Below are 17,864 nucleotides of genomic sequence, written 5' to 3'. Positions count from 1 at the left end.
TCCTGAAGGACCTGAAATTACGTCACGGCTTGCTGTGATTGGTTGCGTCCCGGTCACATGGGCGGCACGCAACCAATCACAAGCCGGGACTCACGTAAAGGAAAGAAAAGCGCGAATTTTAAACAAAGAACGCTGCCGCTTCCCTCGGTAAGGTGCAGGCTGCGTCGGAGAGGTGAGTATAGCAATATTTTTTATTTTAATTCTCTCTTTTACACATTTTTACATTAATGTTGTTTCGATACCGATACCCGATATCACAAAAATATCGGATCTCGGTATCGGAATTCCGATACAGCAAGTATCGGCCGATACCCGATACTTGCAGTATCGGAATGCTCAACACTAGTGATAATGCTTTGTTTGTGAAGGGCTCAAAGTGTCTCTTTGGAGTGCAGAAGGTTTCCTTTTTGGGTTTTATTTTCTCCCCTTCTGCTGTGGAGATGGACCCAGTCAAGGTCCGAGCTATTCATGATTGGACTCAACCCACGTCTGTTAAGAGTAGTGTTGAGCGATACCATCCGATACTTGAAAGTATCGGTATCGGAAAGTATCGGCCGATACCGGCAAAGTATCGGATCCAATCCGATACCGATACCCGATACCAATACAAGTCAATGGGACTCAGGTATCGGACGGTATTCCTGATGGTTCCCAGGGTCTGAAGGAGAGGAAACTCTCCTTCAGGCCCTGGGAACCATATTAATGTGTAAAAGAAAGAATTAAAATAAAAAATATTGCTATACTCACCTGTCCGACGCAGCCGGGACCTCAGCGAGGGAACCGGCAGCGTTGTTTGTTTAAAATTCGCGCTTTTACTTGGTTACGTGAGGTCCCGGCTTGTGATTGGTCAGGGCGGCCATGTTGCCGGGACGCGGACCAATCACAGCAAGCCGTGACGAAATTACGTCACGGCTTGCTGTGATTGGTCCGCGTCCCGGCAACATGGCCGCCATTAACCAATCACAAGCCATGACGTCACGGGAGGCTGGACATGCGCGTATTTTGAAAAGCGCGCGTGTCCAGCCTCCAGTGACGTCCCGGCTTGTGATTGGTCAGGGCGGCCATGTTGCCGGGACGCGGACCAATCACAGCAAGCCGTGACGAAATTACGTCACGGCTTGCTGTGATTGGTCCGCGTCCCGGCAACATGGCCGCCATTAACCAATCACAAGCCGTGACGTCACGGGAGGCTGGACATGCGCGTATTTTGAAAAGCGCGCGTGTCCAGCCTCCAGTGACGTCCCGGCTTGTGATTGGTCAGGGCGGCCATGTTGCCGGGACGCGGACCAATCACAGCAAGCCGTGACGAAATTACGTCACGGCTTGCTGTGATTGGTCCGCGTCCCGGCAACATGGCCGCCATTAACCAATCACAAGCCGTGACATCACGGGAGGCTGGACACGCGCGCTTTTCAAAATACGCGCATGTCCAGCCTCCCGTGACGTCCCGGCTTGTGATTGGTTAATGGCGGCCATGTTGCCGGGACGTCACTGGAGGCTGGACACGCGCGCTTTTCAAAATACGCGCATGTCCAGCCTCCCGTGACGTCACGGCTTGTGATTGGTTAATGGCGGCCATGTTGCCGGGACGCGGACCAATCACAGCAAGCCGTGACGTAATTTCGTCACGGCTTGCTGTGATTGGTCCGCGTCCCGGCAACATGGCCGCCCTGACCAATCACAAGCCGGGACTTCACGTAACCAAGTAAAAGCGCGAAATTTAAACAAACAACGCTGCCGGTTCCCTCGCTGAGGTCCCGGCTGCGTCGGACAGGTGAGTATAGCGATATTTTTTATTTTAATTCTCTTTTTTACACATTATTACATTAATGTTGTTGCGATACCCGATACCCGATACCATAAAAGTATCGGATCTCGGTATCGGAAATTCCGATACAGCAAGTATCGGCCGATACCCGATACTTGCAGTATCGGAATGCTCAACACTAGTTAAGAGTCTTCAGAAGTTCTTGGGTTTTGCTAATTTCTACCGTCGTTTAATCGCTAACTTTTCTAGCGTTGTTAAACCTTTGACGGATATGACCAAGAAAGGTTCTGATGTGGCTAATTGGGCTCCTGCAGCCGTGGAGGCCTTCCAGGAGCTGAAGCGCCGGTTTACTTCGGCGCCTGTTTTGTGCCAGCCTGATGTCTCACTTCCCTTTCAGGTTGAAGTGGATGCTTCTGAGATTGGTGCTGGGGCTGTTTTGTCGCAGAGAGGCTCTGGTTGCTCTGTGATGAGACCATGTGCTTTTTTCTCTAGGAAGTTTTCGCCTGCTGAGCGGAACTATGATGTTGGTAATCGGGAGTTGTTGGCCATGAAGTGGGCATTTGAGGAGTGGCGTCATTGGCTCGAGGGTGCTAAGCATCGTGTGGTGGTCTTGACTGATCACAAAAATCTGATGTATCTCGAGTCTGCTAAGCGCCTGAATCCTAGACAGGCTCGTTGGTCATTGTTTTTCTCTCGTTTTGACTTTGTGGTCTCGTACCTGCCTGGTTCGAAGAATGTTAAGTCTGATGCTCTTTCTAGGAGCTTTGTGCCTGACTCTCCTGGAGTCTCGGAGCCAGCTGGTATTCTTAAAGAGGGAGTCATCGTGTCGGCCATATCTCCTGATTTGCGACGTGTGTTGCAGAGATTTCAGGCTGGTAGACCTGACTCTTGTCCACCCGACAGACTGTTTGTTCCTGATAAATGGACCAGCAGAGTTATTTCCGAGGTTCATTCCTCGGTGTTGGCAGGGCATCCGGGGATTTTTGGTACCCGAGATTTGTGGCTAGGTCCTTTTGGTGGCCTTCCTTGTCACGGGATGTGCGGTCATTTGTGCAGTCCTGTGGGACTTGTGCTCAGGCTAAGCCTTGTTGTTCTCGTGCTAGTGGGTTGCTTTTGCCCTTGCCCGTCCCGAAGAGGCCTTGGACACACATTTCCATGGATTTCATTTCTGATCTTCCGGTGTCTCATGGTATGTCTGTAATCTGGGTGGTGTGTGATCGTTTTTCCAAGATGGTCCATTTGGTGCCCTTGCCTAAGTTGCCTTCCTCTTCCGATCTGGTTCCTTTGTTTTTTCAGAATGTGGTTCGTTTACATGGCATTCCTGAGAATATCGTGTCCGACAGAGGATCCCAGTTTGTGTCCAGATTCTGGCGATCTTTTTGTGCTAAAATGGGCATTGATTTGTCGTTTTCATCTGCCTTTCATCCTCAGACTAATGGCCAAATGGAGCGAACTAATCAGACACTGGAGGCTTATTTGAGATGTTTTGTTTCTGCGGACCAGGATGATTGGGTGACCTTCTTGCCATTGGCTGAGTTTGCCCTTAATAATCGGGCTAGTTCCGCTACTTTGGTTTCGCCATTCTTCTGCAACTCTGGTTTTCATCCTCGTTTTTCCTCGGGTCATGTTGAGTCTTCTGACTGTCCTGGGGTGGATTCCGTGGTGGATAGGTTGCAGTGGATTTGGAGTCATGTGGTGGACAACTTGAAGTTGTCACAGGAGAAGGCTCAGCGTTTTGCCAACCGCCGCCGCGGTGTGGGTCCCCGACTTCGTGTTGGGGAGTTGGTTTGGTTGTCTTCTCGGTATGTCCCTCTGAAGGTTTCCTCTCCTAAGTTTAAGCCTCGCTTTATTGGTCCTTATAAAATTTTGGAAGTTCTTAACCAGGTTTCTTTTCGTTTGGATCTTCCGGTGTCGTTTGCCATTCACAACGTGTTCCATAGGTCTTTGTTGCGGCGGTACGTTGTGCCTGTGGTTCCTGCTGTTGAGCCTCCTGCTCCGGTGTTGGTTGAGGGCAAGTTGGAGTACGTGGTGGAGAAGATCTTGGATTCTCATCTCTCTAGACGGAGGCTTCAGTATTTGGACAAATGGAAGGGCTATGGTCAGGAGGATAATTCCTGGGTGGTCGCCTCTGATGTTCATGCAGCCGATTTGGTTCGTGCCTTCCACGCTGCTCATCCTGATCGCCCTGGTGGTCTTGGTGAGGGTTCAGTGACCCCTCCTTAAAGGGGGGGTACTGTTGTGGACTATACTTCTTGGCTCCCTCTTGTGGTTACTAGTGGTTTGGCACTTGGATTGTCTTTTCCCAGGTTGGTACTCACCTGGTTCGTTAGGCCTGGGGTGTTGCTATTTAAACTTCCTGGATTCTCAGTCCAGTGCCTGGCATCATTGTAATCAGTTCATTTCTGTTTGCTCCTGTCTTCAGGTCATGGTTCCTTGCAAGATAAGCTAAGTCCTGCTTTCTTATTTTTGTTTATTTGCATTGTTCTTATTTTTGTCCAGCTTGCACAAAATGTGATTCCTGATATCGCTGGAAGCTCTAGGGGGCTGATATTCTCCCCCCTCACCGTTAGTCGGTTCGGGGGTTCTTGGATATTCAGCGTGGATATTTTTTGTAGGGTTTTTTGCTGACCATATAAGTCATCTTACTATATTCTGCTATTAGTTAGTGGGCCTCTCTTTGCTAAAATCTAGTTCATTCTTACGTTTGTCTTTTCTTCTTACCTCACCGTTATTATTTGTTGGGGGCTTGTACTATAACTTTGGGGTCTTTCTTCTTGAGGCAAGAGAGGTCTTATTTTCCCTGACAGGGTTAGTTAGTTCTCCGGCTGGCGCGAGACGTCTAGGATCAACGTAGGTACGTTCCCCGGCTACTGTTAGTTGGTTGTGCTAGGATCAGGTATATGGTCAGCCTAGTTACCACTTCCCTATGAGCTGGTATTTATGTTTGCAGACTTTGCTGTAATCTCTGAGATCCTCTGCCATTGGGATCATAACAGAATTCAGATAACTCGTCATGCAAGTAGTGCTCAGGTTAAGAAGATTTATGCCTCGTTTCAGGCTCTGACAGCACAGCATGCAAACCACCCATGTCTTCTTGTCAGCACATTCCCTGAAGAAATGCCATGCCAGGGCGCTCATTTGAGTTGGCTTTGTTTTTCTCATTTCCTCATTGCGGTGTTCAATAGCATCCAAGGTACTGGCTACGGGCCACCCGCTGTGCTTTTGTACCCCTCTCCCTCTTTTGCTGTGCTGCAGAGGCAGCATGAAGAACTTCTTTTCCTCTGAACTGCGCACTTCACTATGATGACCTTCGCTCCATGTGGGGTACAGGACCTCATCATTCCCAGCATCATCTTCCACCCACTATTCACCCATGCCCTCCTTGCCAGCTTGCACACTGCAGGAGGCCACAGCAGTTGGCACTTTTATTTCGTCATCTTTTGAGATGTGCTGTGGTGGTACTTATCCTCCAACATATCAAGTGGTTAGGCATCAGTGCACTCAGTCTCTTAGACTTGTGTGGCAAAGCCAGGTGGCTGGCCCTTGGATCTCCAGTCAGCACAGTCTTTGAAAAGCAGAAGAGATTGCTGCATAACTTGGGGCTCAGGCTGCTTGACTGACAATGGGTGAGATGGAAGAAAAATGCCCATGGTCGCTTTCTGCAGGGGACCGGGTGGAAGACAATGCAAATTAACTAGAGGCACTGTCAGCCATCCAATCTAACACCGCCTCATCATGTTCTGGCCACACTACTCGTACAGCATTACTCGGGCTTGCTAAATGATGCAGAACATCTCTTTGCCTGCTTTCAGCTGAGAAAGGTGTTGCACTTAGACACGTAACAGGCACAGAATGGCCAAGTCCTCTCCCTGCATCAGCTACACCATCATTACCAGCAGTACCACGACGATGTCCACATCCCCTATTTGACGCTCTCCTCATGTTTTTCCTTCTAAAAAAAATACCAGTAGAGTAGAGACTGGATTAGTTCACCCTGCACTTGACAGTTAGGGTACTATGCACCAGGTTGTATTATGAGCATGCTACACCAGCCTGTATTACAGGCACACTACACCAGGCTGTATTATGGGCATGCTGTACAGGCTGTATTACCGACACATTGTACCAGCCTGTATAATGGTCATGCTACCCCAGCCTGTATTAAGTTACGCTACACCAGCTAGCATTATGGGCATGCCACATCAGGCTGTATTATGGGCTCTCTGCAGCAGGCTGTATTATGGGCCCATGGCTTTCACCTTGCTTGCTGCATTCCCTGGTTCCTGGTTCTTGCTTCACATAGGTTCTCCTTGACATGAAATAGATCTTGCAATTTATGCTATTGCTCTACTAGATTTTGCCTACCTGCACCCTCAACAGATGTCCTTGACAAAGACCGTTCCTAGTTGGATCTGTTTTTGACTCCTTGCCAATCAAGATAAATTTACATTGCAGCAAGGCCTACAGTCTCATATTCTTTTGTGGTGCTGAGCTTCCTATCTCTTATTAGTCTGGACTACATGTCCCTTAGGGTACCGTCACACAGTCACATTTTGATCGCTACGACGGTACGATTCGTGACGTTCTAGCGATATCGTTACGATATCGCAGTGTCTGACAAGCAGCAGCGATCAGGGACCCTGCTGAGAATCGTACGTCGTAGCAGATCGTATGGAACTTTCTTTCGTCGCTTGATCACCCGCTGACATCGCTGGATCGTTGTGTGTGACAGCGATCCAGCGATGTGTTCGCTTGTAACCAGGGTAAACATCGGGTAACTAAGCGCAGGGCCGCGCTTAGTAACCCGATGTTTACCCTGGTTACCAGCGTAAACGTAAAAAAAACAAACAGTACATACTTACATTCCGGTGTCTGTCCTCCGGCGTCTCAGCTTCTCTCCACTGTGTGAGCGCCTGCCGGCCGGAAAGCGAGCACAGCGGTGACGTCTGACGTCACCGCTGTGCTTTCCGGCTATGGCGCTTACACAGTGGAGAGAAGCAGAACGCCGGGGACAGACACCGGAATGTAAGTATGTACTGTTTGTTTTTTTTACGTTTACGCTGGTAACCAGGGTATACATCGGGTTACTAAGCGCGGCCCTGCGCTTAGTTACCCGATGTTTACCCTGGTTACCGGGGACTTCGGCATCGCTCCAGCGCCGTGATTGCACCGTGTGACCGCAGTCTACGACGCTGGAGCGATATTCATACGATCGCTGCGACGTCACGGATCGTGCCGTCGTAGCGATTAAAATGGTACTGTGTGACGGTACCCTTACTCAAGCACACAATTATTTTAAAAGCACAGTGTGCCGGTCTTTCCCCTTCTGTATTACAGGCACACTACACTAGCCTGAATTATGGGCACATTAAACCAGGCTATATTACAGGCAGGCTGCACCAAGCTGTTTTACAGGCACATTACACCAGCCTGTATTATGGGCACGCTACACAAGCCTGCATTACGGGCATGCTACACTAGCCTGTATTGCACACATGCTGCACCACGATGTATTACAGGCGCGTTACATCAAGCTGTAATACAGGCACGCTGTACCAGGCTGTTTTACGGTCACGCTACACCAGCCTGTATTACAGGCATGCTACACCAGGCTCAGGCTGTATTATGGGCATGCTTCTCCTGGCTGTATTACGGGCACACAGCCCCAGGCTGTATTACGAGCACACTTCACCAGCCTGCATTAAGAGCACGCTACAACAGGCTTTATTATGGGCATGCTACACCAGTCTGTTATGGCACTCTAAACAAGGCTCTTAGGGTACTCTACACAAAACCTGTGAAGGCACACTGCACCAGGCTCTTATGGGACTGTGCACCTGTCTATTAGGCCACTAGGTATCAGAATGGCACATGATCCAACCTTTTTACATGCTGGGTCTCTTGGAGCACCAGCCAATAACAGCCATACGAATACTTGCCATGGCGGTGATTGGGCTGGAGATGGCCACAGTCTTAGAGCTTGTTGATTAGCTGTGCTGCAGCCTTCCAACAAGCTTTATTAGGCTTACAAATCTGAACAGTAACACGGACATTTGGAAGTCCGTGTTCGGGGTTCGGTACCTGACACTAGGTTTCCTGTATGACTGTACCATTCGGGTTTGCTTATACATACTAGTTAGCAAGTAGTCCTGTCTGAATCTAACAAAATTATAATTGAGCAGTTTGCCTGACTTTGGATAGGATTTTAAATTCAAATATGTACATAATTGAGAGCTAGAGATGATTGAATTTATTTGAGAGGAATTGAATTCTACAATTCTGCAAAAATCTGTATTGTGTTTAATACCGATTTTTTTTTTGCAATTTACTCATGACATTGCTTAAGGCCCAGTCAGAGTAAGACCCATGCAACGTCGTGACTTTCAATGAGCTACAATTTCAAAAGGGACCAAAGACCAGACTGAGCTGTGGCGTGAAGAAGACTGACAGTTAGTGTTGAGCGATACTTTCCGATATCGGAAAGTATCGGTATCGGAAAGTATCGGCCGATACCGTCAAAATATCGGATCTAATCCGATACCGATACCCGATCCCAATGCAAGTCAATGGGACGAAAATATCGGAATTAAAATAAACCCTTTATAAACTTGTAGGTTCATTCTACATGAAGGAAAACAACTAAGAATAATGTAGGATGTATTGGGGGACGTGGCGGAGACATTAAAGGCACAGAGGTTTAGCCCAATGTAATAGAATAGCAGGTTTGTTTGTTTTTTATGACGTTTGGCGGTAGAAAGATTTTGACTATGTTAATTTTTTTTTATTTTGTCAGATATTGATGTTTCACTACTTCCACGCCCTTCACCTTCTTTTTTACTTCTCCCACACTTTCTTCTTCATTATCCTCATCATCAGCTTCTTTGACATCAACTTCTTCACCTTATTCATCTTCTTCTTCATCTTCTACCTATTATTTTTTTTCTTACATTGTTCATATTCTTTTTATTTTACTATTATCTTCATCATATTCTACTTCTTCATCATATTCTTATTTGTGACAGGCATTCCCGTAGTTGTTATCTATAAAAGTTTGAAGATTACACCTTCCGTTCTGCCTGTCACAAAAGAGTTACATTTGTCCGCGTTCAGTTTGGCCTGCAGCATCAGGCTTTATCCAGGGGCACCACGAGGAGGAACGGACTCACCCCCATACACTGCTTAGTCTTCTTCTGCTTATAATTTAGATAATATTTTTTGCTCTGATATTTAGTGTTATGCTTAATGTTCTTCTGCTCTTTGTTCTGCAGCCTCTTGTTCTTCTGCTTCTCGGTCTTCCAGGTCGTCGTCGTCTCCAGGGTCGTCGTCTCCGGGGTCGTCGTCATCGGGGTGGTCTTCAGGGTCGTCGTCTCCGGGGTCGTCGTCATCGGGGTGGTCTTCGGGGTCATCGTCTCCAGGGTCGTCGTCATCACGGTGGTTGTCGTCTCTGGTGTCGTCGTCATCTTAGGGGTGGTCTTCCGGGTCATCGTGTTTAGTCTCTTGAACTTGGAAATGTAGCAGAAGGTACAAGAAGGCTGAGAAAATGCCGAGAACCAGCTGATGGAACTGGAACTCGGATGGCTACCCGAAGGTCCAAGAGCCAATGGAACTACCGAGGACCAGCTGACGTTACTGGAACCCGGTTACTAAGCAGGAGGTACCCGTGCCTGAAAGCACTACCAAGGACCACCTGACGTTGGTGGAACTCGGATACCCAGAGGGAGGCACCTAAGCCAAAGGCTCTGCCCGGAACCAGCTGACGGTACTGGAACCAGGATGGGGAGCAGAAGGTACAAGAGCAAAAGACACTGCCGAGAACCAGCTGACGGTGCTGGAACCCGGATGGGTAGCCGAAGGTCCAAGAGCCAATGGAACTACCGAAGACCAGCTGACGTTACTGGAACCCGGTTACTAAGCAGGAGGTACCCGTGCCTGAAAGCACTACTAAGGACCACCTGACGTTGGTGGAACTCGGATACCCAGAGGGAGGCACCTAAGCCAAAGGCTCTGCCCGGAACCAGCTGACGGTACTGGAACCAGGATGGGGAGCAGAAGGTACAAGAGCAAGTGTCTGCGTGGCTTTTGCAGGACACGATGCCGGCTGCACAGCAGGGGAACAGCTGGCGGTGCTGAACCCCACTGACACATTGGCTGGTGTTTTTCTCTGTGCAGCTAGCAGTACCGGGCCCCAACTGGCGATGTTAGAGCCCGGGGTCAGCAGGAGGAGGAGATGGAGCAGAGTGTAGGCCGAAGCCTGCACTGGCGGCAGCTTTGGGTCTGTTGTGCCTGCGTGGCTGTTGCAGGACACGTTGCCGGCTGCACAGCAGGGGAACAGCTGGCGGTGCTGAACCCCACTGACACATTGGCTGGTGTTTGGCTCTGTGCAGCTAGCAGTACCGGGCCCCAACTGGCGGTGTTGGAGCCCGGGCTCTGCAGGGGGAGCAGAGTGTAGGCCGAAGCCTACTTGAACCAATTTCAAAGGTAACCTTTAACCCCCCCTCAGGGGTTACAAAGTAGAAGAGCCACAGCTTATGCAGCAGTAGTGCTGCACATGCACAAGTCAAAGGTTGCTCTTTAAATTTTGCTCCTTGCACACGCTGAATGAAACACGTATAACATTTAGCCCTTTATACAGTCAAACTGTGTTGGAGGCGCGAGTTCCCTTTGTAATGAGACGCAGCACAGATGTCAAGAATCCCACCTTGGTGCTGGGTGCAGCCTCCTGAGCGTTGTTATTTGCTGTACAGGAGTCTGCGCTGTCGTGTTATCCCCTGGCCTAGCGCTGTTATCACTGCTCATCTTCTGACCTCATTTAATGTCGGCCGCTGCAGTTCGCGATGACCATGAATCCCAGCCCCGCGGTGTCTTAACATTGTTAAAACACTGCGGGGCTGGGATTCATGGCCTGGCGCAGCACATATGTTCGCCTCTCGCACTCGGGTCCTTACACCCGCTGCAGACTGTGCGGCGTCAGCTGATCCCTTATCGCATGCCACGGCCATGAAGCCGCACAGTCTGAAGAAGGCGGAAGGAGATGAGGGACAGGCGAACTGATGCACTGCTCATGCCCATCAATCACACCCTCGCAGTCCCAAGAAATAAGACACCGAGGGGCGTTGTGTGGGTCAGGGCAGCCGCAGAGGCGCAGGCAGCCAAACAATGATGCCAGAAGACGGGCAGCGCTACCAAGGGGGTTGCAGCGTGTCATTACAAAGGAAAGTCACACCCCCGGGACGGTTAAATGGTCACACAGAGGACACATTTCAGACGTGTTTTCAGTTCCACATGTGCGAGGAGAATACGTTTATGAGCCACCTTGCACACATGCAGCATTACCGCTGTACAAGGTGGCCTTAAAAACGTACAAACGCCTGGGGGAGGGGGGACAGGTTCCCTTCAATTTCAGTTCTTGTGTCTGCGTGGCTTTTGCAGGACACGATGCCGGCTGCACAGCAGGGGAACAGCTGGCAGTGCTGAACCCCACTGACACATTGGCTGGTGTTTTTCTCTGTGCAGCTAGCAGTACCGGGCCCCAACTGGCCGTGTTAGAGCCCGGGGTCAGCAGGAGGAGGAGATGGAGCAGAGTGTAGGCCGAAGCCTGCACTGGCGGCAGCTTTGGGTCTGTTGTGCCTGCGTGGCTGTTGCAGGACACGTTGCCGGCTGCACAGCAGGGGAACAGCTGGCGGTGCTGAACCCCACTGACACATTGGCTGGTGTTTGGCTCTGTGCAGCTAGCACATCTGGGCCCCAACTGGCGGTGTTAGAGCCCAGGGTCAGCAGGAGGAGGAGAGGGAGCAGAGTGTAGGCCGAAGCCTGCACTGGAGCAAGTTGAAAGGGAAACTTTAACCCCCCCCCCCAGGCGTTTGTAGCTGAAAGAGCCATCGTGTGCAGCACTAATGCTGGAAAAGGTAAACTTAGCTCTTTTAATTATGGTCCTTGCACATGCTGAACCTAACACTTATAAAAAGTGTCCCCTCCTACCGTGATACCGTCCGGTAGGTGGAACTTTCCTTTGTGATGTGACGCAGCACAGCCGTCATTCTTACCCCCTTGGCGCCGTGCGCCGCCTCCTCAGCGTTGTTTGAATCAGTCCCGGAGCCTGCGCTCTTAGGTTAGCCCTTGGCCATGCACACATTTTGCGCCTGTGCGGCCGCGCTGGCCGAGAGCCCGCCTCGTACTGTCTTCTGATTTAATCCCACTGGGGGCCTGAGATCCATGGACATGCGCAGTGCATATCTGAACCTCCACCTCTCACTCATCTCCCTACGGCTTCTTCTGACTGTGCGGTGTCACGGCCGTGGCATGCTATTAGGGACCAGCTGACACCGCACAGTTTGAATAAGCCGTAGGGAGATGAGTGAGAGGTGGAGGTTCAGATATGCACTGCGCATGTCCATGGATCTCTGGCCCCCAGTGGGATTAAATCAGAAGACAGTATGAGGCGGGCTCTCGGCCAGCGCGGCCGCACAGGCGCAGCCAGCCTGACACCAAATGATGTCAGAAGACGGGCAGCGCAAAATGTGTGCATGGCCAAGGGCTAACCTAACAGCGCAGGCTCCGGGACTGATTCAAACAACGCTGAGGAGGCGGCGCACGGTGCCAAGGGGGTAAGAATGACGGCTGTGCTGCGTCACATCACAAAGGAAAGTTCCACCAACCGGACGGTATCACGGTAGGAGGGGACACTTTTCATAAGTGTTAGGATCAGCATGTGCAAGGAGCACCACGAAAAGAGGCACTTTTTCCCTTTGCATCATTACTGCTGCACAAGGTGGCTCCTTCAGTAACAAACGCCTGGGGGGGGGGGGACAGGTTCCCTTAAATTTAACTTGTTGTGCCTGCGTGGCGGTCACAGTACACGTTGCCGGTGTGATAGAAATATATATATCATGTAGATCTCACTTGCATGTATACTCCTCTATAATCAAATATATACTTATATGCTCACAGCTAATATATACATTATAATCAATGGTTTAAAATGTCTGACACAAACTAATATAACCTAGACAGATCATAAAATGGCTGACATGAACTAATATAAACCAGACAGATCGTATGGGGTTTTCCATCCTTAAAAGCAGAAGAATGTCAGATGTTTGATGACTGCTGATCGAATGTCTCAGCTTAATCGGCAGTCATATGAGCATTAATCACAATATTCCATATATGTTTAGATAACCAATGACAGACGAGCTAGACAATATGGTAATTAACTAACCACCCCTGACAACCCCTAACCACTCCTTTCTATGTGAAAATATAAAACTATGTATGTACAATAAAGTATCAGTATTGATGGAATGTTGTTCTGACACAATGGTGTTGCAGTCTCATTCCTTTGAGCGCTCAAAATACTCAGTCTAATTGGGAGCGGCCACAGCACGCACAGGGATATATTTATCCAACCCTAATATTTCCATAACAATAATGGCGCCCAACAGCGAGGCACGGATGAACACACGTGGACCCACTACTGACCGGAACCGAAGTTATGGCCGTGGCTTTGGCACAGGGGCAGGAGACTGCGCAGCTCCATAAGTAAGGTAAGAAAATGTTATCATCTTACCTGAAAGTCCCCTGTGCCCAGTCCTTGTCTATGCCTCTTGCCGGTCAGGTGTGGTCACGAATTCCCAGGTAGTGTAAAAAATCCGTAGCCACGAATCCACCCTGGGAGGTGTCTGCTGTGGACCGTGTATGTGTTTGTGTAAAATCCGAGAGAGGAAGGAAAAAGTGACTTTTGTTTATGGTGGCTGGGTAACAGACAGCAGGAGTTCAAATCGCTGAGTAAGCTATCACAGATTCCCGTGCAAGAGGAAAGGAACAGGTAGTTCCGGAGCAGGTGGCTCCAGAATCCAGGCATGGATGGTGATAGTTTTCAGGGGCTACCACAGATTCCCGTAGCCGGCGGCCAGTCAGGACGACCGGAGCGGAGGGTGGTAGAACCCGGCATATGCGTGCCAGTGCGATTGGCAGTAGTCTGTTACCAGCGCAACCTGCATGTGTCACAGAATAAAAAAGGGCATCTCTCGGATTGTCTATCTGTCTGTTTGTGTCATGTACTATTGCCGCTTTAAGAAGCAGAAATAGTTCTCTTAAACTTCCTCTTTTTTCAGCTGAAGCGGAGATATGCATTGTAAATCACACTGTCATATCTGTTTTTTTCTTTTTCTTTTGCAATGCTGGGTATGCGTAGTTTTTTTGTGAAGAAGTGAAATTTAAATTGTATCCATCATTTTTGATATGACAAACGGGATTTTAGTGACATTGCATATTAGAATATTATAGTATTAAAAAAGAGGAAGTGTGTCTCTGACTGCATTTGGGCGCAGAGATTCTAAGAAAAAAAAAAAAAAAAAGGGAAAAGCCGTTTTCATTTTTAATTCTTTTTACTCTCTTAAAGGGTCTTTTTTTTTTCCTTTTTGCGGCATTTTAAAATTTTTAATTAAGTTTTCCTCAATCTTCAATCTCTTTATCTTTTTATTTTTTATTTATTTATTTTTGAAAAAAGTTTTTTCTTTACTCTTGTATCAAAGTTTTGAGTTTTTGGTTGTGAACTAAGTTTTTGACGGTTTTCTTATCATTTTGGGTTTTTCTTAGAGTTTTATATACTCATTTTTAGAAGTTTTTTTTTTTAGTACTGTTTTCTTTTTTTCATTTTTGTGTGTTTTTTTCATTTTTTACTCTTGCCATGGGGAATAAAGTGGCCGAGCAACAGGAAAGTCTTTTTACTTCCTGATGAGAAAAGAGCCCCTAGATAGTGGCAGGACACGGAAGGTATTAAGTACGTGAAATTCATTAGAATGGCAGACTTCAAGCTGCGGAGTGGCATGACGTAGAAAGGAAAAATAAGGGAAGTTATCTGATGTTAGATTGCTGAAAACTAATACATGGTATAAAGTGGCAGCAGAGCTTACATCGTTTAGGTGTTACAGAAAATTATGTGAGCAAACCAGGAAGTGATTTTTGTGGGTATAAGACAGGAGAATCTGAGTAGTCTGCTTTTAGCAGAATCCATGGTATAGGTAGTTATTTTTGCACAGTATGTGGTGCACCCCGTCTCTCCCTACAGGGAGAAGGCATCATTGCTCCACTCTATTGTTCTCATTCTGTTGTCAGTCTTTTCTCTCTGCATTCTTCTCTCTCTCTCTCTTTTCCTCTCCTCTTCCTCCACATATTTCTTCTCACCCTCCATCTTCTCCTCCCTTCTTCTCCACTTCACAACCACACCTATCTCCTCCTTCTTTTCCTTCTACACACCCATCTCTCCTCCCTTCTTCTCCACTTCACAACCACACCTATCTCCTCCTTCTACACACCCATCTCTCCTCCCTCTTCTCCACACTCTCTCTCTCTCCCCTCCTACTATTCCTTTGTCTCACTCCTCGAACCCTCCCCCTTCTTCTTCCTCTTTTTCCCTCCTTGTTGCCGGCTGGGCCAACGCCCAATTCAAACAATATGGTGCGTACAGCACAAAGTGTCCCTGGCACAGTCCAGCCATTGCCAGTTGTGATATCGGGGAAAGAAGGTGAAAGCCCCCCCTACAGTGGGCAGCCCCAGACATATCAGGCAGCAGTCAGCTCAGCCCTGGGTGCAGAGGGGGGAGGGGTGATATCAGAACGAGCTCACTGACAGATCCTCCGTTACCTCATTTCACAGTCAACAATATTGTAACCCTTAAGATTTTACATGAACTTTGATATCACCATGTATTGATAATGTACAGCTTCAGCACCGGTCAGAGCTGCCTACATCCACATTCACACCAACATGAAACTATAAGCCTAATCCATCATAGCTTCAGCAAGGGGGGAGACATCCTCACATAAAAAAGCAACTTCTAAGTCCAAAATCAGCCAGTGTATGACCCCAGTACAAGCCATCACAACTATTCTTCTGATGAAGATGAAGAGGGAACATCATACATGCTGTCTAGTACTAGAAAAGAAACCCACAGGCACCAAGAAAGCAGGGGCAGATAGAGGCACCACCATTACACTATGTGCACTGCACTTCAAGTCAGGTGACAATAGTCCAGACCCAGGGATGCATCCCATGCCATTTTACAGAAGAATGTAGCAGAAGCAGAAGCAGCAAACATATGCAGCCAGCTGGAATGATCTCTGGGCCATGAATGAAAATAGAAGCAGGTGATGCACTCTGGCCAATCATGAAGGAACAATTCAAACTTCCAGCAGAATCAGACATACACGCTTGGGAGTCAGGGCCACAGCTAATTGAACAGCTCAGAGAGTGGGCCAAAGGCAGATTGGCAGGACAAGCCATGACATGAGCCAAGATAAGACAGAGTCTGTAAAGAAGTTTCATTGCAGAGTAATGCAAGTATTCCAAGACTTGGGCTTCACCATTCATGACCAGATACACAGGCCTTTGGGCATGGACTGAGACAGCCAATCAGGAAATCACTGATAGTGGCTAGGCCTAGGAACAGGTCAATAGCAGTGGACTGACCCAGCAAAATGTTTTATGTGCGCCTAGGAGACTGTTCAATGCCAATTGTCACCAAAACTGCCACCATTATAGCACCACAAAGAGCGCAAAGAAGGAAAAGGGTGCCGTGCTGCTGAGAACGCCAGAAGGGGAGCCAGAGGTGAAGACGCTGCAAAGTGCCGACCAACACACCAGAAGAACCGCTGCAGACTCCAGAGAGAAGACACCGACCTCAATAAGGTTAGCAAAGGGGAGAAGCTATGCCAGACCAGGGGTAAGAAGTGACGGCAGATGCAGCCGCAGCCCCTGTAATGCCCCAAGACCTTGGGTTGGATGCAGCCGCCGGTCTCATGGCACCCCCGGGCCTCGCCACGAATGCACCTGCAGGCCCCGTCTTACCACCGCAGCTTCAATCAGCAGGCCGGACCCCGCTGCCGCTACAGTACCCATCAAGCCGTTGTCCACAGTAGCCAAAAGGATTGAGTCTCAACCAGGGGTGCAGAAGACAGCCCCTCTCATGGTGACCACTGACCTGGAAGAGCAACCACACTACAAAGACAGAAAAAGTGTCAAGTGTTACATCTGTGGCAAGTTTGGCCATTACCAGAACCAGTGCAAAGCACCCACGCCCCCGAAGAGACTGGACCCATGCAATCCAAGAGTTGGTCCAGAGAAACAGGTCAAGGAGGAAGTGCAGAAAGCAGTGAAGTACCCCGTCCATAGGACAGAGGCAAGCAAGCCAGGTCCGCAAGACACTACGCTCCTGACATGTAAAACTTCATCTGCAGGACCAATACCTCAAATTACCTTTAAAAGTGGATGGCGTTGTCAGATCCAAAGTGGTGCAGCCAGAAGTGTGATGACACCTGTGGAACTCGCTGATCCCACCTGCCTATCAGAATCCTCTGTGTCTCGCATGGGCATTGATGGTCAAGTCAGACATTCTCAGCTTACAAAGCCACTGAGCGTGTGCACTCAGCCAGGACACTCTATCCTGTCCCAGTTTGTGGTGTAAAGGACCTGCCACTCAACCTGCTGGGAGCGAACCTACTGCAGAAGCTGAAGGCAACCACAGTGTTCCAGGAAGATGGGACAGTGACACTTTCTTCATCCCTGACCCGAGAAGAGTCATGCTGGCGGCCCTACAAGAACATTAAACAATCGAGGCCTACCCAAGGAGGTACTGGATGTAGTACCAGAAAGTCTATGGTCTAAGGGACCCCAGCACGTGAGAAAACCTCAAGTTGCCCCAGTACGGGTGTCACTCAAGCCATGTACCCCGTACCCTCGTAAGGCCCAGGCCAGGCCTAGAGTCAAGCTGCCTCTGACCAACTGAAGGTCTGCCTGGAAATAGGAATCATTGTTCCTCCTTTTCCCCGTCAAGAAAAAGACTGTAAAGGGAGAGCCAGCCAAGTTCAGAATGGTATATGACCTGAGAGCTGTGAATGACGCCACGGTGTTTGAAACTACAAATATGCCGAATCCGCACACTCTGCTCTCAAATGTGCCTGCCACAGCAAAAGTGTTCACAGTGACCGACCTGGCTAATGTTTTCTTCAGTGTTCCCCCTCATCCGGAAGACCAGTTCCTGTTTGCCTTAATGCACCAGGGGGGACACCACACATGGACAGTGATGCCACAGTGGGCC

Source organism: Ranitomeya variabilis, chromosome 1 (assembly GCF_051348905.1).
Source record: "Ranitomeya variabilis isolate aRanVar5 chromosome 1, aRanVar5.hap1, whole genome shotgun sequence".
Classification (NCBI taxonomy): domain Eukaryota; kingdom Metazoa; phylum Chordata; class Amphibia; order Anura; family Dendrobatidae; genus Ranitomeya; species Ranitomeya variabilis.
This window is presented reverse-complemented; position numbering follows the sequence as displayed.